This window comes from Schistocerca piceifrons, chromosome 3 (genome assembly GCF_021461385.2).
Source record: "Schistocerca piceifrons isolate TAMUIC-IGC-003096 chromosome 3, iqSchPice1.1, whole genome shotgun sequence".
Lineage (NCBI taxonomy): Eukaryota > Metazoa > Arthropoda > Insecta > Orthoptera > Acrididae > Schistocerca > Schistocerca piceifrons.
The window spans coordinates 724,965,046-724,985,417 of record NC_060140.1 but is presented as its reverse complement, the minus strand read 5'-3'; the positions used below and the strand labels follow the sequence as shown (position 1 = coordinate 724,985,417).

The 20,372-nt window shown below is 42.6% G+C and overlaps 1 long non-coding RNA gene across 1 annotated transcript in view; it reads left to right on the top strand.

Annotated features, from left to right (window-relative positions):
- The first annotated feature begins 7,193 nt into the window (after window positions 1–7,193).
- Window positions 7,194–20,372, top strand: part of LOC124789897 — a 32,659-nt gene continuing 19,480 nt past the window's right edge. Inside the window, exon 1 of the long non-coding RNA XR_007016186.1 lies at window positions 7,194–7,368. This is a non-coding gene — a long non-coding RNA (uncharacterized LOC124789897). The remainder of the gene's footprint in view (window positions 7,369–20,372) is intronic.

The following is a 20,372-nucleotide window of genomic DNA, read 5'->3' as shown; positions in this document are numbered from 1 at the left end:
TATTGTGAAAGCTGTAGGAAGTTTATACAGCAGTTTGAAATAATAGTTACAAAAGCTGCTAACAAATTACGCTGTACGCTGTACAGCTCATATCAGCATACATAAGTGAAATAATCGCATGAAAACAATCTTTGCAAACAATCACATCACAATGTTTTCAAAATGTTCACCATTGGCACTACAAAGGTGGCGCAAACGAAGAATGAAATTCGCCATCACATTTCGTAGTGTCTCAACCGAAATGGATTCACATGCCACAGAGATTGCAGATTCAAGCTCGTCCAGCGTGGCGGGATGCTTCGGGTAGACCATGTCTTTCACTGTGCCCCACAAAAAAAAGTCACAGGGAGTCAAATCCGGCGGATATGGAGGCCAATCCATGCCTGCACCAGTAAATTTCGGAAAATTCCAAAGCAATGACTCGATTCCCGAAGTATTCCTCAAGAAAGCGAAACACTTGTTCGGTCCGATGTGGTCGGGCTCCATCTTGCATAAACCATTCAGTACCTGGTCGATCCTCTAACGCTTGCTATGTGTCGACCAATTGTTCCAAAACTGCAACGTAACGTGCACCAGTAACCGTTTCTCCAATGAAAAAAGGGCCAATAATGCCTCTGCTGCATACTGTAGCCCACACAATAACTTTAGGAGAATACAGGGGTTTCGCTTCACACCAATATGGATTTTCGGAACCCCAAAATCACCAGTTCTGCTTATTCACGTATCCATTCAGGTGGAAGTGTTCTTCATCTGTAAATCAGATGCAGCCAACATCAAATCCTTCACTATCAATCATTGTGAGCATCTGATTACCGAAAGCAACCCTTTGTTGCACAGCTCGTACGGGTATGGCCTGGTGCGTTTGAATTTTAAATGGAAACATGTGTAGGCTCTTTCTCAGTATTTTCTGCGTGCTGGAACACTTCAAACCAGTCTCAGATGCAATTCTACGGACGGATGGCATTGGATTTCGCTGAATAATTCCAGAAACTGTGACGATATTTTCAGGCGTAACTGCGGTTTGCTTGCGGCCAACATGCCCCACTAGATCATCAGTTACGCTGCCTGTTCGTTGAAATTTTGCGAAGAGCGTACGAATGGTTTTCGCATCGGGTCCTTTTGGAACATCAAATCGTGCTTGAAAACTTCGCCTTGTTGCCGTAGGACTCTCTTCTAGCCTGTGGTACTCTAGCACCAGAAAAACGCGTTGTTCAATGGAGTACATGGTTTTAATCTCTTCCTTCGGTACGCTAACGTCCTTTCACGTTTCAATAGTGGAACTGATCGCTCTGGGCTTCGGATCACTATACTAGGCATTACGTATGATAGCGATTACAGCGCCATCTGTTAGCAGCTTTTGTAACTATTATTTCAAACTGCTGTATAAACTTCTTACAGCTTTCACAATAAACATACCGTTTACTGCATTCCTCTATCGATCTTTGTTTTCGAGATATTTAATTCTGAAATCAGGGAGTCCTTTTCTGGACACCCTGTACCTGTGCTATTTGCATACTGTGAATCATCTGTGGGCAGATTCATAAGTTTATTTGGACGGGTATGGAATTCGATATAAGGACGATCCTACTTATTCTGTTAGTAAATCCCCACAGGTCACCAAGAGGAGTACGTTCACATCCAGTGAAGAAACTCTTACAAAATATATATATGGCTTTTGTGAGGTCGTTCCTTCGCTCGCTTTTTGGAAACAAGTGCGCATTTCTTTGTATGGATACCTTTTCAAGGTATTCTTGACCTTTGCATACATGCAGCCACGGAGCCTGCAGTTATCAGCTTTTTAAGTCGCTCGTGTTGTATCTTTGGTCCATGGCAGATTGTGCTATCGGATAATGCTACCAGGTTCACTTCCAGAACTTTTAAACAGTTTTGTTTTGCATTAGGAATGAGACGCAACACTCTCTATTATCCGAAACCCTCATTCACGGAGAGAGCCAATCGGAACCTTGTGCTCCACTAAACACGTACCACAACCTAGTCTTTACCTGTTAGGGCAATATATCGAAATGACTGATGTATGCCCACAATACTGACAAGCAAGGGGCACATACGGACACTCCAACGGGCTTATGTTCGCTTTTCGGCAGAATGTACCCGTATCTAACTATAGTCTATTAACGTATAGCTACCTAATTAGGACGTCTTTTGAAGAGATTCCGGAGAAATGTCATTTGTGCAGGAAACTCATACAAGTAGCCGGAAGCTAAACACCGTAATACGTGAGGACTACTTAATAAAGTTAGGGGATGGGGGTTTACCTAAGGAATTTTCTCTTCGTTAACAACTCGGGGGAGATGCTGTTGGGGAGCTCTTACGATTGTTTTCGGATTTTACCGAATTCTTAGGTGTGTATCACTTTTCTTTTGAAGGAAATTGCAACAGGAGATGACTGTCGAATTCATATTTCCCAGCTCAAACTCCTGTACGGCTTTTTTCATGTTTAAAATGTTTTCTTAAGATTATAAGGGCTTCGCTCGGATACCTTTCTCTAAACTTCTTAACCCGCTGGTTGCATGAACCAGAAACCTGACTTGGATTGCGTTACACTGAAATGATTCTCTTTCTCCCGTGAAGCATGAAATTTATGTCTTTGCGTAAACGTTTGTTTTTTGTTAGCCCAACATTTCTCTCTTACTGCCGATGTTAATATACGATTTATACCATAAACTGGGATGACTTTGTGCCACTTTTGAAGATTTTCTGCAAGAAACTGCTTACTAGAGAAAATGTTTTCGTCAATTCTGAAGGTGTATATAACTTTAACGTATGTCTCACAAAATAAACTTGGTGCTGGTTTTCTGTAGTACACTTTTCTATCAAAATATTGTCAGAAACTTGGCACAAAGTCACGTCATTGCCGGAGGTGGGGTCTTTGTGTCATAGTCATGTTCTTAGATTTTTAAATGATAAACAGTGAGCGGCCTAAAGCCAACCACCTAAAAGGTAACTTTGTGACAATAAAAGGAAAAAACTCTAAAATAAATATGTTTTATTAAGTATTTAATATATTATTACAAGTTCTGCAGTAGTTTACAAATTTACTGGTCCTATATTTTTTTAAAGTCAGGAATACAGAAGAAGGATGACACTATGCGAACATATCGCTCGAGATACACCTTTGCAGTGGACTGAAAATCTAGTAACGAAAATTGGAAACCATAATAACAAATTGTCACAGCATGTGCGACAAACATATGCTCTTCTTTTTCAAGTACAGTTTTCGACCCACTAGTGCATGACGTTTCCCATGAAATTTGTTCGTGAGGGTGTTTCGGCAAATGCCATTTTTGGTAGCTGCTAAACGAATTGAGATTTTCTTCTCATGAATTTCTTTAAGCGCATTCTACATCAGTGTAGTTGGCGTAGGAACAATAATTTACGACGTTTCTGTATGTCCGTGGCATATTCTGTAACAGTATCGTCTAATGCCAATTAATGTTATGAATACCTGTACCGTACGTCATTGAAAAGTCACACAAAGCCTCAATGAAAACGTGGTGCAAAGTCATCCCTGTATCTTCCAGTTTTCAACAAATCTCACTCACGTGCCAAAACCATCAGTGAGAGAATTTATGAATACGTTGTCGCATCAGACTAATGAGTAATGTAGCAAAAACTATATACTAACCAGAGTTTGCTGATATTCTTTCTTTGGTGAGCCACAATAGAAAGTTCCCGATTAACAGGCTCATAACGCAAAATACACAGACTGCTACAGACGGTTTGCTGGGACCATCCGAAGTAGGACGTAATAAATGAATACATCTGCAGATAACAGAACCAGCCAGCAAAGTTTCAGGCACTTCAACTCTTATGATGGGGACATCTCGAACTATTAGGATGCACTGGTTCGAAAGAAAGTGCGGGTGGCACGAAGTCACCTGTGCGGCGAAACGTCACCCCGGTTTACGATAATGAAATTCGTTCATCAAAACATAGAACTATTTCAACATTTCGCTTATTTCGCCTGTATTCGATGGAAATCGTTCTTGGGTACATCTACATCTACATACATACTCCGCAATCCACCATACGGTGCGTGGTGGAGGGTACCTCGTACCACAACTAGCATCTTCTCCCCCTGTTCCACTCCCAAACAGAACGAGGGAAAAATGACTGCCTATATGCCTCTGTACGAGCCCTAATCTCTCTTATCTTATCTTTGTGGTCTTTCCGCGAAATATAAGTTGGCGGCAGTAAAATTGTACTGCAGTCAGCCTGAAATGCTGGTTCTCTAAATTTCCTCAGCAGCGATTCACGAAAAGAATGCCTCCGTTCCTCCAAAGACTCCCACCCGAGTTCCTGAAGAATTTCCGTAACACTCGCGTGATGATCAAACCTGCCAGTAACAAATCTAGCAGCCCGCCTCTGAATTGCTTCTATGTCCTTAATCCGACCTGATAGGGATCCCAAACGCTCGAGCAGTACTCAAGAATAGGTCGTATTAGTGTTTTATAAGTGGTCTCCTTTAAAGGTGAACCACATCTTCCCAAAATTCTACCAATGAACCGAAGAAGACTATCCGCCTTCCCCAAAACTGCTATTACATGCTTGTCCTACTTCATATCGCTCTGGAATGTTACGCCAAAATATTTAATCGACGTGACTGTGTCAAATGGTTCAAATGGTTCTAAGCACTATGGGACTTAACATCTGAGGTCATCAGTCCCCTAGACTTAGAACTACTTAAACCTAAAGACATCACACACATCCATGCCCGAGGCAGGATTCGAACCTGCGACCGTAGCAGTCGCGCGGTTCCGAACTGAAGTGCTTAGAACCGCTCGGCCACCGCGCTACACTACTAATGGAGTATTCAAACATTACGGGATTCTTTTTCCTATTCATTTGCATTAATTTACATTTATCTATATTTAGAGTTAGCTGCCATTCTTTACACCAATCACAAATCCTGTCCAAGTCATCTTGTATCCTTCTACAGTCACTCATCGACGACACCTTGCCGTACACCACAGCATCATCAGCAAACAGCCGCACATTGCTATCCACCGTATCCAAAAGGTCATTTATGTAGATAGAACACAACAGCGGACCTACCACACTTCCCTGGGGCACTCCAGATGATACCCTCACCTCCGATGAACACTCACCATCGAGGACAACGTACTGGGTTCTATTACTTAAGAAGTCTTCGAGCCACTCACATATTTGGGAACCAATCCCATATAAACTCGTACCTTAGTTAGGAGTCTGCAGTGGGGCACCGATTCAAATACTTTCCGGAAGTCAAAGAATATGGCATACCCTTCATCCATGGTTCGCAAGATATCATGTGAATAAAGGGCGAGTTGCGTTTCGCAGGAGCGATGCTTTCTAAAGCCGTGCTGATGCATGGACAGCAACGTCTCTGTCTCAAGGAAATTCATTATATTCTAACTGAGAATATGTTCGAGAATCCTGCAATAAACCGATGTTAAGGATATTGGCCTGTAATTTTGAGGATCCGTCCTTCTACCCTTCGTATATATAGGCGTCACTTGTGCTTTTTTTCAGTCGCTCGGGACTTTACGTTGGGCAAGAGATTCGCGATAAATGCAAGCTAAGTAAGGAGCCAATGCAATAGAGTACTCTTTGTAAAACCGAATTGGAATCCCATCAGGACATGGCGATTTATTTATTTTCAACCCATTCAGCTGCTTCACAACCCCAGGGATGTCTATCACTACGTCCTCCACACGGGAATCTGTACGAGTCTCAAACGGCGGTATGTTTGTACGATCCTCCTGTGTGTAAGATTTGTCAAATGCTAAATTTAAAATTTCAGATTTCGTTTTGCTGTCTTGCGTTGCCAGGCCAGACTGATCAGTGAGTGACTGGATGGAAGCCTTCGACCCGCTTATCGATTTTACGTAAGACCAGAATTTCCTTGGGTTTGGAGCAAGATCTTTTGCTAAGGTATGACGGTGGTAGTGGTTCTATGCTTCGCGCATCGCTCTTTCTACAGCAGCACAAATCTCTACTAATTTTTGCCTGTCCTCATTCTCTCGATATTTCTTGTACCGCGCGTGCCACTGTCTTTGCTTCCTGAGCATTCTCCGAATTGCGCTGTTAAACCACGGTGGGTCTTTTCCGTCCGTAACCCACTTTCTCGGCACATACTTGTCCAATGCGTGATTTAAAATGTGTTTAAAATTTGCCCATAATTCTTCCACGTCCATCGTACCGGAAGTAAATGAAGTCGATTCATTTACTAAGTGGGATGCTGACAACTGCTTATCTGCTCTTTCGAGTAACAATACCCTCCTAGCCATCTTGACCGACTTTTTAACTTTCGTAACAATAGTCGTAATGACATCATGATCACTAATCCCTGTCCCAACACTCACACCGTCGATGAGGTCTGGTCTGCTCGTGGCTACCAGATCTAAGATATTTCCATCACGTGATGGCTGTCGATTCAGTTGCTCAAGACAGTTTTCGGATAATGTGTTCAAAATTAATTCACACGACAGCTTGTCTGTACCACCTATAATGAATCCATAGACATCCCAGTCTATACTAGGTAGGTTGAAGTCATCTCCGACTAATATAGCATGATCCAGGTACTTCTGCGATACAGAGTGTAGAGTCCCTTTGAATGATTCTAGAATTGTCACGGTGGAACCTAGTGGCCGGTAATAACACCCAACAATTAACTTTATTTCCCCTAGCCCTGTTAAACGTGTCCAGATAACTTCACAATCACACACTACTTCGACCTCAGTAGACACAATATTTTTGTCAACTGCAATGAAGCCACCACCTCCTACGGTGTCTAATCTGTCTTTCCGATACACGTTCCAACCCTCACTAAATATTTCAGAACTTCCTATCTCAGGGTTGAGCCAGGTCTCAGTCCCGAGAATAAATTGCGCACGACACGCTTCCTGGAGGGCAGTAAATTCAGGAACTTTATTCCGAACACTCTGAAAATTTACTGCTAATGTCTTGATAGCACTTTAAACAAAAGAAAAAGAAAAAAGGAAAACCACTTTAAAATGCAGTTAGTATTTTGCGATACTGTCGCTATCGACGCTTTTGTCCCGGAATAGTCGAAGTATCGATACAATTATTTCAGGTACGGATATCGATATCGAACACCGGGCAGTGGCAGTGTGTTGTTGTTGTGCGGCCAGGTCGGGGTCTTCGGGCAGCCGCGGCCGGCAGGTGTCCGGCAGAGGTGCCGGCGCCGTGGCGGGCGCCGCTGGGGACGACAGCGACCCCAACAACGAGGGTTCCGACTCGAGGTGACCCCGGCCCGCCCTCGCTGACCCCGCCGTCCCCGTCGCCCCCACGCCGGCCGCCGCCTGACCACAGCGCAGTCCGCTGCCGCAGCGTCCGGCCGCAGCTGTGAGTACCGCCTCACGTATTACACCTCAAATGCTCTCCGCAGTGCCGTGAAGATTTCACTAACCTGGGCCCACCAGATACCGGCACCCGACAGATCTCGTAGCTCGCCCGCTGGGCAAGTTAGAGTACTCCCACGTGGTCTTATTGCACCGTGTTCAGGCCTCGTTCCGTCACGTGCGCACAATGTCTCTGTCACTGATACAACTAGTCGTGTAACTGACATTCGCTGCTCAAAAGAATTAGGAAACATGACTCTATGTCCGCAAGAACAGATACCACCTTAGTAAATATATAGTTAAGGCTCACCGGCCACTTGACCATCTTCTTCTTCTGTGCGAATGCACAAACAGTGCCCGAACTCTTACGGGAATCGACAACGCGCCGCGAGTAATGAGTATAATGGGCGGGGCCACTACGAATGTAGTGCGGGACAATACGTTGAGAATGTGGGTTTCGCTGGAGGCGTGCCAGAGATAAATCCCTGCAGTCGTGCCATCCTTTGCGTCCTCGGTGGTTCAGATGGATGGAGCGTCTGCCATGTAAGCAGGAGATCCCGGGTACGAGTACCGGTCGGGGCACACATTTTCACCTGTCCCCGTTGACGTATGTCAACGCCTGTAAGCAGCTGAGGGTGTTCAATTCACTGTAAAAACATGACTCTGATCATCTGCCACACTCCACTGAGCAATAATTGAGGACTGGCTATGTTACCCAACTACAACTTTGTTGTTGTTGTTGTTGTGGTCTTCAGTCCAGAGACTGGTTTGATGCAGTTCCCCATGCTACTCTATCCTGTGCAAGCTTCTTCTTCTCCCAGTACCTACTGCAACCTACATCTCTGTGAATCTGTTTAGTGCATTCATCTCTTGGTCTCCCTCTACGATTTTAACCTCCACGCTGCCCTCCAGTACTAAATTTGTGATCCCTTGATATCTCAGAACATGTCCTACCAACCGGTCCCTTCTTCTTGTCAAGTTGTGCCACAAGCTCCTCTTCTCCCCAATTCTATTCAATACCTCCTCATTAGTTATGTGATCTACCCATCTAATCAGCAGCCTTCTTCTGTAGCACCACGTTTCGATAGCTTCTATTCTCTTCTTGTCTAAACTATTTATCGTCCACTCCATACAAATACTTTCAGAAACGGCTTCCTGACACTTAAATCTATACTCGATGTTAACAAATTTCTCTTCTTCAGAAACGCTTACCTTGCCTTTGGCAGTCTAGATTTTATATCCTCCCTACTTCGACCACCATCAGTTATTTTGCTCCCCAAATAGCAAAACTCATTTACTACTTTAAGTGTCTCATTTCCTAATCTAATTCCCTCAGCATCACCAGACTTAATTCGACTACATTCCATTATCCTCGTTTTGCTTTTGTTGACGTTCATCTTATATCCTCCTTTCAAGACACTGTTCATTCCTTTCAGCTGCTCTTCCAGGTCCTATGCTGTCTCTGACCAAATTACAATGTCATCGGCGAACCTCAGAATTTTTATTTCTTCTCCATGGATTTTCATTCCTTTACATTTTACAAATTCAGTACACAATAATACATCATTACATCCATGATTGTTTCATAAAAAGAACTGAAATGTCTGACGGGTGTCGAAAACAAAGTGGAAACAATCATTCATCCCATCGTACTCGGTGCTTTTCATTGGACTTTGAGAGCCTCAGTAACATGTACGCCCTCTGTGCCTGACTAAGTGGCATGCTCCAGTAAGGACGCGGAGGTCCACATTCTTCAATGTGAGCCCGTTACAATTCTTGTAGAGTCTGTGACCGAGGACTACGACCACGAACACGCCTGGGAAGCATGTCCCACACAAGCGCGATATGATTTTGGTCGGAACCCACCGCCGGCCATTCGACTACTTCATTATCGTGACTACGCAAGACATGCCGCCAGATGAGTCCTAGAATTAGAAGGAATTCAGGGACACCACCCTATGCAGCAGCCAGCGGTCACCACATGGTCCAACAGGATCAGTTTGATGTACTGCCTCTCATTACGGTGACCATGAACATCGAGAAGTTCCATACGGTCCATATTGTGTCAACACTGAAGCCTTCCCGTGACATCACAGAACCTCTTAAATCTGTAGAAAAAATTTGGCACACGGATACGCCCATCACCTTCCGTCAGAAGTTATCTGGACTCGTCTGCGAATAGCACGTTTTGCCAGTGACGAAGTTGCCCGTTGACACTGGAAAAGCAGAACTGAAGGCGATCTGCAAGGTGTTGTCGTGTCAGGCGTTCTATTCGAACAGGACATGTGGGTCGTAATATCGTTCTTGTAACCTGTTCATTACAGTATGTTCGGACACAGTAGCTCCAATACCCTTCTGACGTCGTCTTGGATTGGGCTGGCGATAGTCGTACGACGCCGCAATGCACAGTGGCCAGATATCGGTATTTACGTGGGGTTTGTGTCTAACTCGCCATGTGTACTGGCGTGTCTACCTGTAGAGCGTTTACAACCTTTAAGTGACGCATGGAGAGGCATTTGCATCTAGGAGCACAACCGAAGGTCCATCCTTTTTTTGGTTAAACGAATCACTCGTGCAGGTTGCACTGGATTAAGATGTCGCTTTGCCTGTGCTTGGATGGATACAACGTCCACAAGTGACAACCGACGTCGGCGCACCTTAGTAAAAATCAATTGGACAACGGTACTCATTTTCTTCCGAGGCCAGACACTGTAATGCATAACATTGCCAACAGCTGGCGAATGATTTTAATCGTTGCCTAAATTGAAAGCGAAGTTTCCAAGCCATGCAATAAGACCACAGGTATCGCCTGTATCAAAACGGATGTAACCTATCGGACGTAGATACACGTGCTGCTCTAATTCTTTTGAACAATATATGATAACGCAAGGAAAGAATCACCTGGCTCATAATGTACGTGACAAAATTAAGGGTTATAAGAACCAACTGCATCTGTTTCGAAGGCAGCTTTGTAAAGGTATCTACTTTTTTCGAATGTCTTTCATTCTTACAATCCCCTCCACCTATATGTTACCCAGTTTACTAATGAAACGTTGTATAACTTTGTCAGTATTTTGAGGCACGGCTTCATGACTTCCTTACCCAAGAAAATGCGGTTATTTACCACCTCGTTATCAGCTGCTCCACATTCTGTTGCTTTCCAAATGCAAATAGAAGTGACACATTTTCTGAATAATTGATACATTTTAAATGGAAATAAGAGACCTTATAAATGTTTATATATAATTTATTATGTCAGGACCGCCTAATAACTACAACGGTCACATTAAAGCTTTCGGCAATTTGTTCCGTAATAATATATGATTAATCGACTGACAGCTTCGTCATCACGTATACATTCAAGTTTGCCCTCTGAACGTCATAAACCGGTTTAAAATATATCAATTAATTGTACATCATGGTGTCACTAGTAAACATCCCTTTTAATACGGATAATTTTGTAAATCAATCACATATGCATTATTCATTACACTATAATCGCCTAGTTACTACAACGCTGTTATTACTGGTTTCGGAAATTTACTGCCATCTTCATATATGGTGTACAGGATGAGTCACGTAAGACGTAACAACCTTTTTCTTTCGTGAACGGTTCCAGACATCAAAATGAGATTTCCTGCAAATGGTAATACGCTAAGGGGTACTCGATAATACTTTAGTCTGTAATAAATACGCCTAACTCTTGTATAGAGCGAGATATTCAAGCAAGTACGATTTTTAAATGGAATGATACATTTCTTTTAATGGCCTCCGAAAGCGCTTGAAAAGGCGAGTACAATGATATAACGCTTGTTAATTTTGAGGCTGAAACTTTCGCAAGACAACGCTAGGTATATGCTGAAATTGGAAAGAAATGCGGCTAGAGTTGTTTATCGGGGTGTAAACGCCACCCAGCAGAACTCCGTCGTTATATGCAGCAAGACATTTCTATGCTACAAAATTAAAATCTCATTTCCTGTTCGACATAGATACAGGGTCAGTTGCAGTTTTTCTATATGGATCTACGGCATATACTAGCTTCTGCCATATCACATGGACCTTAGAAAAACTTTTTCAAATGTGTCTACGTTTCCAGATTTTGGCGGTAGCAGCTACAGTTTCGTCAGGCAGTTTTCATTTTAAACCCTCCCTGTCGATGATAACTTGTCTCAGCCAAAATAGAGACGTAGTTCGTTTATATTTCATAGTGATAAATGGTCCTATTCACAGAAAAAGAAAACTAGTTTATTAACTTTCTGAGGCTTAAAAATAATAGTAATAATAATACCTGACTTCTTTTTGCGTTAAGACGTCTGCATACCTATTAAGAGTAAAACACCTGCTGTCGGACAGATGAGTCTATATATACTACTCGAAATTGTAATTAGACGGAATACACTTCAAATAAACTAAATATTTTATTCAGAAAGGCTGACGTCATGTCTCCCACAAAATACCCACTCTTCTAACGAAACGTAATTTTACACTTAAGCATGTGTTCGCATTGTTTACCATCAACTGCAAGGCACATATGAAATTTTGAGGACAGTTTCAGCCTCAGAATCAAGAAGCATTATATCAATGAACCCATCTTCTCAAGCACCTTCGAATGCCGTTAAAAATGTGACTTCTGAGATTCGGCATAAATACCGCGACTGCACCTGGGCTCTTCAGTAGTTGTGTACTCACCTGATGATGGCCGGACGTCTCTGGGCCGAAATATCGTGGCAGAATGTCGACGGGATCCGGCTGCATACCCGGAAATTATTAGAAGCCGTTAAAAATGTTCATCATTCAATTTTAAAAAATCTTACGTTGCATGAAAATTTCGATCGATACATGAGTTAAGGCTCTTTATGACACACCATATTAGCGTTCATGGATCAAGGAATCGGGTTTGGTTCTGAGAGAGCTAATAGATTTTATTTCTCTGCTACCCTCTTCCCCCCCCCCACCCCCGCCCCCACCCAACCGCCCTCACTGCAAATAGTACTTGCAGTCGCCCACACTTTTAACGTGTTACATATGCGTAAGATTCAATAATAATAACAATAAAATATGAACAGTATAGAATGTCTTAATATACGTAGCAATACAATGTAACATCCGCTCTTTAACATCATTTTAAAAAACGTTCGAGATATTACAGTCCTGAGAATCAGAGTACTTCAAAAACACCAGTCATTTAATTATTTTAAGAACCGTAATAGCACGAAATTATCACAAGTCTGACAACATCATAATTTACGCAATATAAAATGTGCACTCATCTTAATCACTATTTCACTTAACAGTACGACTATGGAAATAAGTCTGAAGACTATGAAGTATGCTGTTGTAAACATGGCTTGTAGTTTGAAAAATTGCTTAACATTTTCATGCTAATTTCCTCTCCCAAAGTTAGCAGGGAAATCTGGGACTTCATGTACGTAAAATCTTAAAAATTTCGAGTCAAATATGTTCAGGGATTTGTTTAGCGATTGGAATCACGACCCTAAATGCCCCCTCCTCCCGGTTGGATCCACATGTGCACAATAACTATTTTTTAGTGCCTGTCGTCAAATCACAGTCGTCGTGCGGCCAACTCCTTGGCGATGAAATGAACAGCATTCTTTGAAAAATTTATATTTGATTTGAAGTAACTGTGTTTTCAAATGAATTTAATTCATCACAGATGCCTAAATAATGAAGCTCCGTTTCTGGAATTAATATGTGTGATTGTATTTTGGCAAATTCAAGGTAAATAGCAAATTCACTGTCATGGTTAAAGCGTAGGATAATGTACAGTAGAACAAAAATGTCGTCATAGAAACGCGCGACAGTAATTTTGTATGTAAATGGTACTCAAACACACTCCATAGCCTCGGACAAAGGCGTTAGAGAAGGTTGCAGCACTTCACCCACCCTTTTCAACATTTATTTAGATGACACAGTCCATAAATGGAAGGAGATTTTTAACAAGGGAATTAAGATTAATAGAAATTACCACTTGAATTATCTTTTATTTACAGACGACGCCACATTGCTGGCGGGAATGAAGATGATCTAAAAGGAGCACACATTTGTCAGATTAGATTTGTGAAGAGTACCATTTGACGACTTCAGAAAAAAAGACAGAAGCAATGACGTTTGAAAGAGAACATTCTGTACGGATAATCATTGTGTTTCACAATGGAACGGGTCAAACATTATCACTATTGAGGTTGCGGCGTCACCTATGAATATGACGAAGGCACTGGGAAGAAATCATCAGTTAGGGTTGGATGTAAAACAGTGAAGAAATGTCTAAAAAATAAAACCAATAAAGAAACAAAATTTAAATTTTAGAACGTAATGGCAGTTTCGATGTTTATGGAAGTGAATGGTGGGTTAAAAGCAAATTTCAGGGAAGTCGCATACAGGCAACAAAGAAGAGATTTGTAAGAGCATTAAAGGGATGCACAGGAGCCGCCAGATTTCGAAATTAGAAAATAATTGAAGAAATGAATATACAGGGTGAGTCACTAACTGTTGCCACCTAGAATAACCCCGAAAGTATGACAGTAGCTGAAAAGTTTGTGGGACAAATGTTGCATAGGACAACAGAGGCCATAATATGACGTTGGGTAGGGTAGGTGGTTAGTGTTTAACGTCCCGTCGACAACGAAGTCATTAGAGACGGAGCGAAAGCTCGGGTTAGGGAAGGATTGGGAAAGAAATCGGCCGTGCCCTTTCAAAGGAACCATCCCGGCATTTGTCTGAAACGATTTAGGGAAATCACGGAAAACATAAATCAGGATGGTTGGAGACGGGATACAACCATCGTCTTCCCGAATGCGAGTCCAGTGTGCTAACCACTGCGCCACCTCGCTCGGTCTATTACGTTGGTTTTTTGTTGATAAGTGGGATCGGTTTGTTGGTTTGTGGTTTGTGGGTTTAAGGGACCAGACAGCAACGGTCATCGGTCGATAAGTGGGGTCGCGTCAGAGATATGGTCAACCTTTATTTTTTTTAATTGTACGCTATAGTTTGGTACTTACTTTCTGCTAGCGGCTATCGAGACGAATCCCATGATGTGTAACAGTAAGGTCTTTGAAGGTCAACGAAGGTCAAAAAGGTGGCATGAACATCCATTTACAGAAGGTTTTCTAAGTGATGACCATTGGTATCTGTGCAGTGCCGCAATCTTCTTATCATGGCTTGAGTGATATTCTTTATCACTTCGCCACTTATCGAAGCACATGCTCTGACAATTCTCTCTCTTATATCGTGCAAATAGTAAATATTTCCCGAATACTGCGTATCCATCTACCGTGCCATTGACATGTAAATACCATTCGACGGTTTCGCAGTACAACACTAATAGGAACGGCAAGACTAATATCGTCGAATCAAGCGAATGAGAATGATGTATTCCTTCGAAAAACAAGTCAATATGCTTCTCATTTAAGGAGAATGCCAACGAAAGTCAGTGAGAGCTAGAGACTTATACGCTGGAAGATATCCTCAACCAACTCACCGTACACGTCGTCCATTTAAATATGTGTACGATAAATTGAGAACAACTGGATCTTTCACGCCTCGGAAACATATCCGGCAAAGGAAAGTCACTAACGAGGGCACGGAAATTGGTACTCTTGCCACTGCAGTTCGAGATCCTTGTGTTAGTTCGCGTCAAATCGCAAGGGGATCTGGCTTGAGGCAGAGTAGTGTTGTTCGTGTTCTGCATCGCCATAAATATCGTGCTTACCATATCAGTCTCCACCAAGAATTAACTGGTACGGATTGTATGTGTCGCATTGAATTCTGCCGATGGGCTCAACTTCAGATTCACAGCGATGACACATTTATTAATTTGATTTGCTTTACTGATGTGGCTACATGACGAACCATGGAAATGTTAATTTGCATAACATGCGTTACTGGGCAACTGAAAATCCATGTTGGCCGCGGCAAGTTGCACACCAAAAACCGTGGTCGGGGAATGTGTGGTGTGGGATTCTGGAGGACAGAATTATTCCAGCGAATGAAATCTTAATGGTAGGAAGTACACCACATTCCTGCAAGAAACATTAGGTCTGTTATTGGAAGAAATACCTTTAGGAACAAGGAACAGAATGTGGTATCGGCATGATGGGTGTTCATCACATTTTTCGCTGATGGCTAGAAGTGAGTTGCAGAGACCATTCCCAAATCGTTGGATTAGACGCGGAGGAGATGTGTTGTGGCTTGCTCGTTCGCCAGACATAACGCCTCTGGATAAATATTTCGAAAGAATGAGGAGCGAAATATTACCTGCCTAGATTCGAAGCCTTGGTGAACTGTCAGAAGAAGTCAAGGAAAACCGAAGAAGCGATGGGTGCCGTAACAGGCTGTCGACTCCGATGCTGAATAAGCATTTAAAGAGATTATATAGCTATGCTATTCAGTCTCGTATACACCCCCAAGACAGGAGAAGTGCATGCAATCATCTGCGTCTAGAGTAAATTCTGTATGTAAGTGTGAGAAAGTGGTCTAAACTTTTCTGTAGCGTGTATCTCGGGCGAGACACGGCAACTATCCCCGTACTCTCCTCGTAGGAGGCTGTAGTTTAAGAGGTTTGTCAGGAAAAATCAATGCCCAAAGAAGTGGGATACAGTACTACTGAGGAATGACGAGATACAATTGAAGTTCTCTGAGGCTATAGATACAGCAATAAGGAATAGCTCAGTAGGCAGAACATTTGAAGAAGAATGGACATCTCTAAAAAGGGCAATCACAGATAGAAGTTGGAAAGGAAAACATAGGTACAAAGAAGGTAACTGTGAATAAACCATGGGCAACAGAAGAAATACTTCAGTTGTTCGATGAATGAGGGAAGTATAAAAATGTACGGGGAAATTCAAGAATACAGAAATACAAGTCACTGAGGAATGAAATAAAAAGGAAGAACAGGGAAGCTAAGATGAATGGCTTCATGAAAAATGTGAATAAATCTAAAAAGAAATAATTGTCGGAAGAACTGATTATGAATACAAAAATGTCAAAACAGCCTTCATTGAAATTAAAAACATGGGTGGTAACATTAAGAGTGCAACGGGAATTGTACTGTTAAATGCAGAGGAGAGAGCGGATAGTAGGTGGAAACAGTACATTGAAGGCCTCAATGAGGGGGAGGTTTGTGTGATGTGACAGAAGAAGAAACGGGAGTCGATTTAGAACAGATGGGGGATCCAGTATTAGAATCAGAATTTCAAAGACCTTTGGAGGACTTAAGATGAAATAAGGCAGAGGGGATTCATAAAATTCCATCAGAATTTCTAAAATCATTGGGGTACGTGGCGAAAAAACAGCTATTCAGTTTGGTGTGTAGGTTGTATGAATCAGGCGACATAACATCTGGCTTTCGGAAAAATATTATCTACACAATCCCAAAGACTGTAAGAGCTGAGAAGTGCGAGAACTATCGCACAATCTGCTTAACACCTCATGCATCCAAGTTGCTGACAAGAATAATGCACAGAAGAATGGAAAAGAAAATTTAAGATAGATAAGGATCAGTGTGGCTTTAGGAACAGTAAAGGCACTGGAGAGGCAATTCTGGCGTTGCAGTCGACAATGGAAGTAAAGCTAAAGAAAAATCAAGACACGTTGACAGTATTAGTCGATCTGGAAAAAGCTTTCGACAATTTAAAATGGTGCAAGGTGTTCATAATTCTGAGGAAAATAGGGGAAGCTACAAGAAGAGACGGATAATATACAATGTGTACAAGAGCCAGGAGGGAATAACAATAGTAGAAGACTAAGTATAAAGTGCTCAGATTAAGAAGGGTGTAAGACAGGGATGCAGTCTTTCACCCCTACTGTTCAAACTGTATACTGAAGAAACAGTGATGGAAATGAAACAAAGGTTTCGGAGGGGGATTAAAATTCAAGGTGAAAGGATAACAATGATACGATTAGCTGATGACATTACTATCCTCAGTGAAGATGAATTACAGAATTCTGAATGGAATGAACAGTCTAATGATGGCAGATTATGGACTGAGAGTAAATCGAAGAAAGATGAAAGTAATGAGAAGTAGCGGAAATGAGCACAGCGAGAAACTTAACATCAGGATTGATGGGAACGAAGAAGATGAAGTTAAGGAATTCCGCTACCTAGGCAGCAGAAAAACCGATGACGGACGGAGCTAATGAACATGGACTGTGGGAAAACCGGAACAGAAGAGAATCAAAGCATTTGAGATCAGGTGCTACAGGCCAATGTTGAAAATTAGGTGGACTGATAAGGTAAGGAATGGAAAGGCTCTGCCCAGAATCGGAGAGGAAAGAAATATGTGGAAAACACTGACAAGAAGAAGGGACAGGATGGTAGGACATCTGCTGAGACATCAGAGAATGACTTCTATGGTACTAGAGAGAACTGTAGAGGTCAAAAACTGTAGAGGAAGACAGAGATTGGAATACATCCAACAAATAATTGGGGACGTAGGTTGCAAGTGCTACTCTGAGATGAAGAGGTGACACATGAGAGAAATTCGTGGCGGGCCGCATAAAACCAATCAGAAGACTGACGACTAAAAAGAATATGGGAAACTGTCTGAAAACAGTATCTATGTTGGCCGGCTCATCGACATCTCGTCTTTGAACCGCCGGGCCGATTCGACCCGAGGCCAGCCTGTCTCCACGTCCCAAATGCAGTCGTGTTAGTACGCACGTCTTACGGGCGAGTACAGTGACACGCAAAACAAGGTAAGACCTAATGTTTGAGGTGAGGATGATCCTGTAGGTGGTGACGGTAATTATAACCAACTCTCACTTTACGACATTCTACTAAGAGTTGTTTCAAAAGAGATTGTGTTTTCTTTTAAACTACGGAGTATGGTGACGCTTTTCGCCTGCTCAGTAGCACTTCATTTCGTTTTTTTATTAATAAAGAAGGAGCTTATGACTGATGGTGGCCTTTGTTTATAACCGAAATGAGAACTAGAGCAACCCTGAATGCTACGACACGTAACCATCACAGCCAAGTTATTCCGAAGAAGTTACGTATCTAGGGAAACGAAAATTACCTTCCGCCCGTCTCGTGCCGGCGCGACCTTCTCCAGATCTGTGCGCTGATTCCCTTTCGGGGCTTATTTATAGGATTAGCCATGAATCAGCGACCCAAGGCCCGCGTCCGTGGCCAAATGGCGGGGCAATTTAGCTCCGGGACTGCGTCCGCCGACGTCATTGATCAGAGCCCCGTATCTGTCACTGCGCCTAACCGCCGACTTTTTTCGTGGGTGGTCGTCGAGCTCTCGTTATGTGTACAAAACAGACAATCAAAACGACTGGTTTATCAAACACAGAAAAAGATATACCTCCGAAATGCGGCCAACTGAAATTTTGTGCAGGAAAAAAACGATTCCGGCACCCTAAACGGTTTCTCGTCGTCCTGCACCGACCAGGTTTAAGGAGGAGATAGAACAATGCCAGCACATAAGATCAGTTGATTCCTGAGTCGCCGGCCGGAGTGGCCGTGCGGTTCAAGGCGCTACAGTCTGGAGCCGAGCGACCGCTACGATCGCAGGTTCGAATCCTGCCTTGGGCATGGATGTGTGTGACGTCCTTAGGTTAGTTAGGGTTAATTAGGTCTAAGTTCTAGGCGACTGATGACCTCAGAAGTTGAGTCGCATAGTGCTCAGAGCCAATTTTGACTCCTGAGTCCGGTACGCCTACTTACACTATTTATCATTAAAATTGGAACACCGTGAAGGCGACCTGAAACAAAAGTAAAACTGTCACGAAATGTCCAACATTTAAACCACTGCAATACAATGGAAGAACCGGGGATTATAGTTTATCTAGAAGGACCAACCCATCATTTCGACGTATGCAGTGTTATTTCACTTTTTTGAAACAGTAAACATTTATTTAGCGTATGGCTAATACAGACATATCATGAAATTAAATTACATATACATATGTACATATTGACACACAAGAAACTTAAGTTTGTCTTTACAACTGAATATCCAGTTCTTCAATCCAGCGCACTGCATCTGGAGTTGCTAGCAGGAAGTCCTCTTTGGCGCCGTGATAGGCTCGAATCCTGCATTCAGTGACAATGTGGTGGACAGTCTGGTATGGAGCCCCGCAGTCATAGGCTGGATCAGCCAGCTTCTTCCACTTAAAGAGAGCATCCCTGCATCGGCCATGGCCGGTACGGATTCTGTTGAGAGTAGTCCAGGTATTGCGTGATAGGTCGAATCCACTTGGAAGTTTAGCATCTGAGAAGATGTTATGCGGGTGTTATGTTATGTTATGTTTCTTTAACAAGAAACAGTAAACAAATTTGTATATATACCAATTCACTTCAGACTTTATAAACTTTACGAGGACGTAGTTTTACTTTTCTCTGAAGAATTATATAGTATAATGAACATTTTATATCTGATAATTAATACAAGCAAATATGACAATAAAATGTGAAATGTGTACCTTCCCTTAGCAGAAACATTTGTTTCAACATACAATTTTGAGCAGGACAATATACACTGAGGTGATTCTTCCTAATATCGTGTCGGGCCTCGTTTTGCCTTGCTTAGTGCAGCAACTCGGCGTGGCACGGACTCAAGAAGCCATTTGGAAGTCTCCCGCAGAAACACTGAGCCATGACGCCGTTATAGCCGTCCGTAATTGCGAAAGTGTTGCCCGTGCAGCCTACATATACAGACTGGTATCTGCACGCTCAATCTTATCACCACCCAGCGCAGAAAACTTAGTCATCCGTTCTTTGGCAATCCGTGCGCAGCGCCTAAGTGATGCTCAAAACATAACATCTGAGCTTTAAAGGTTACGCACAACGTTTCTAGCCAATGGCTATAGCCGTAATTCGATACACACAGCCTTGTCGACGAATACAAGTAAACAAGATATGCAAGAAGTTTTATTCTGCAAACAAGAAATAGAGAAGCTGCAGCCAGCAGTGCGCTTACCTTATGTGAAAAATGTTACGGACCGAATAGGGAAACACCCTCGTCAGGTTGGGGTGCAGCCTGTCTT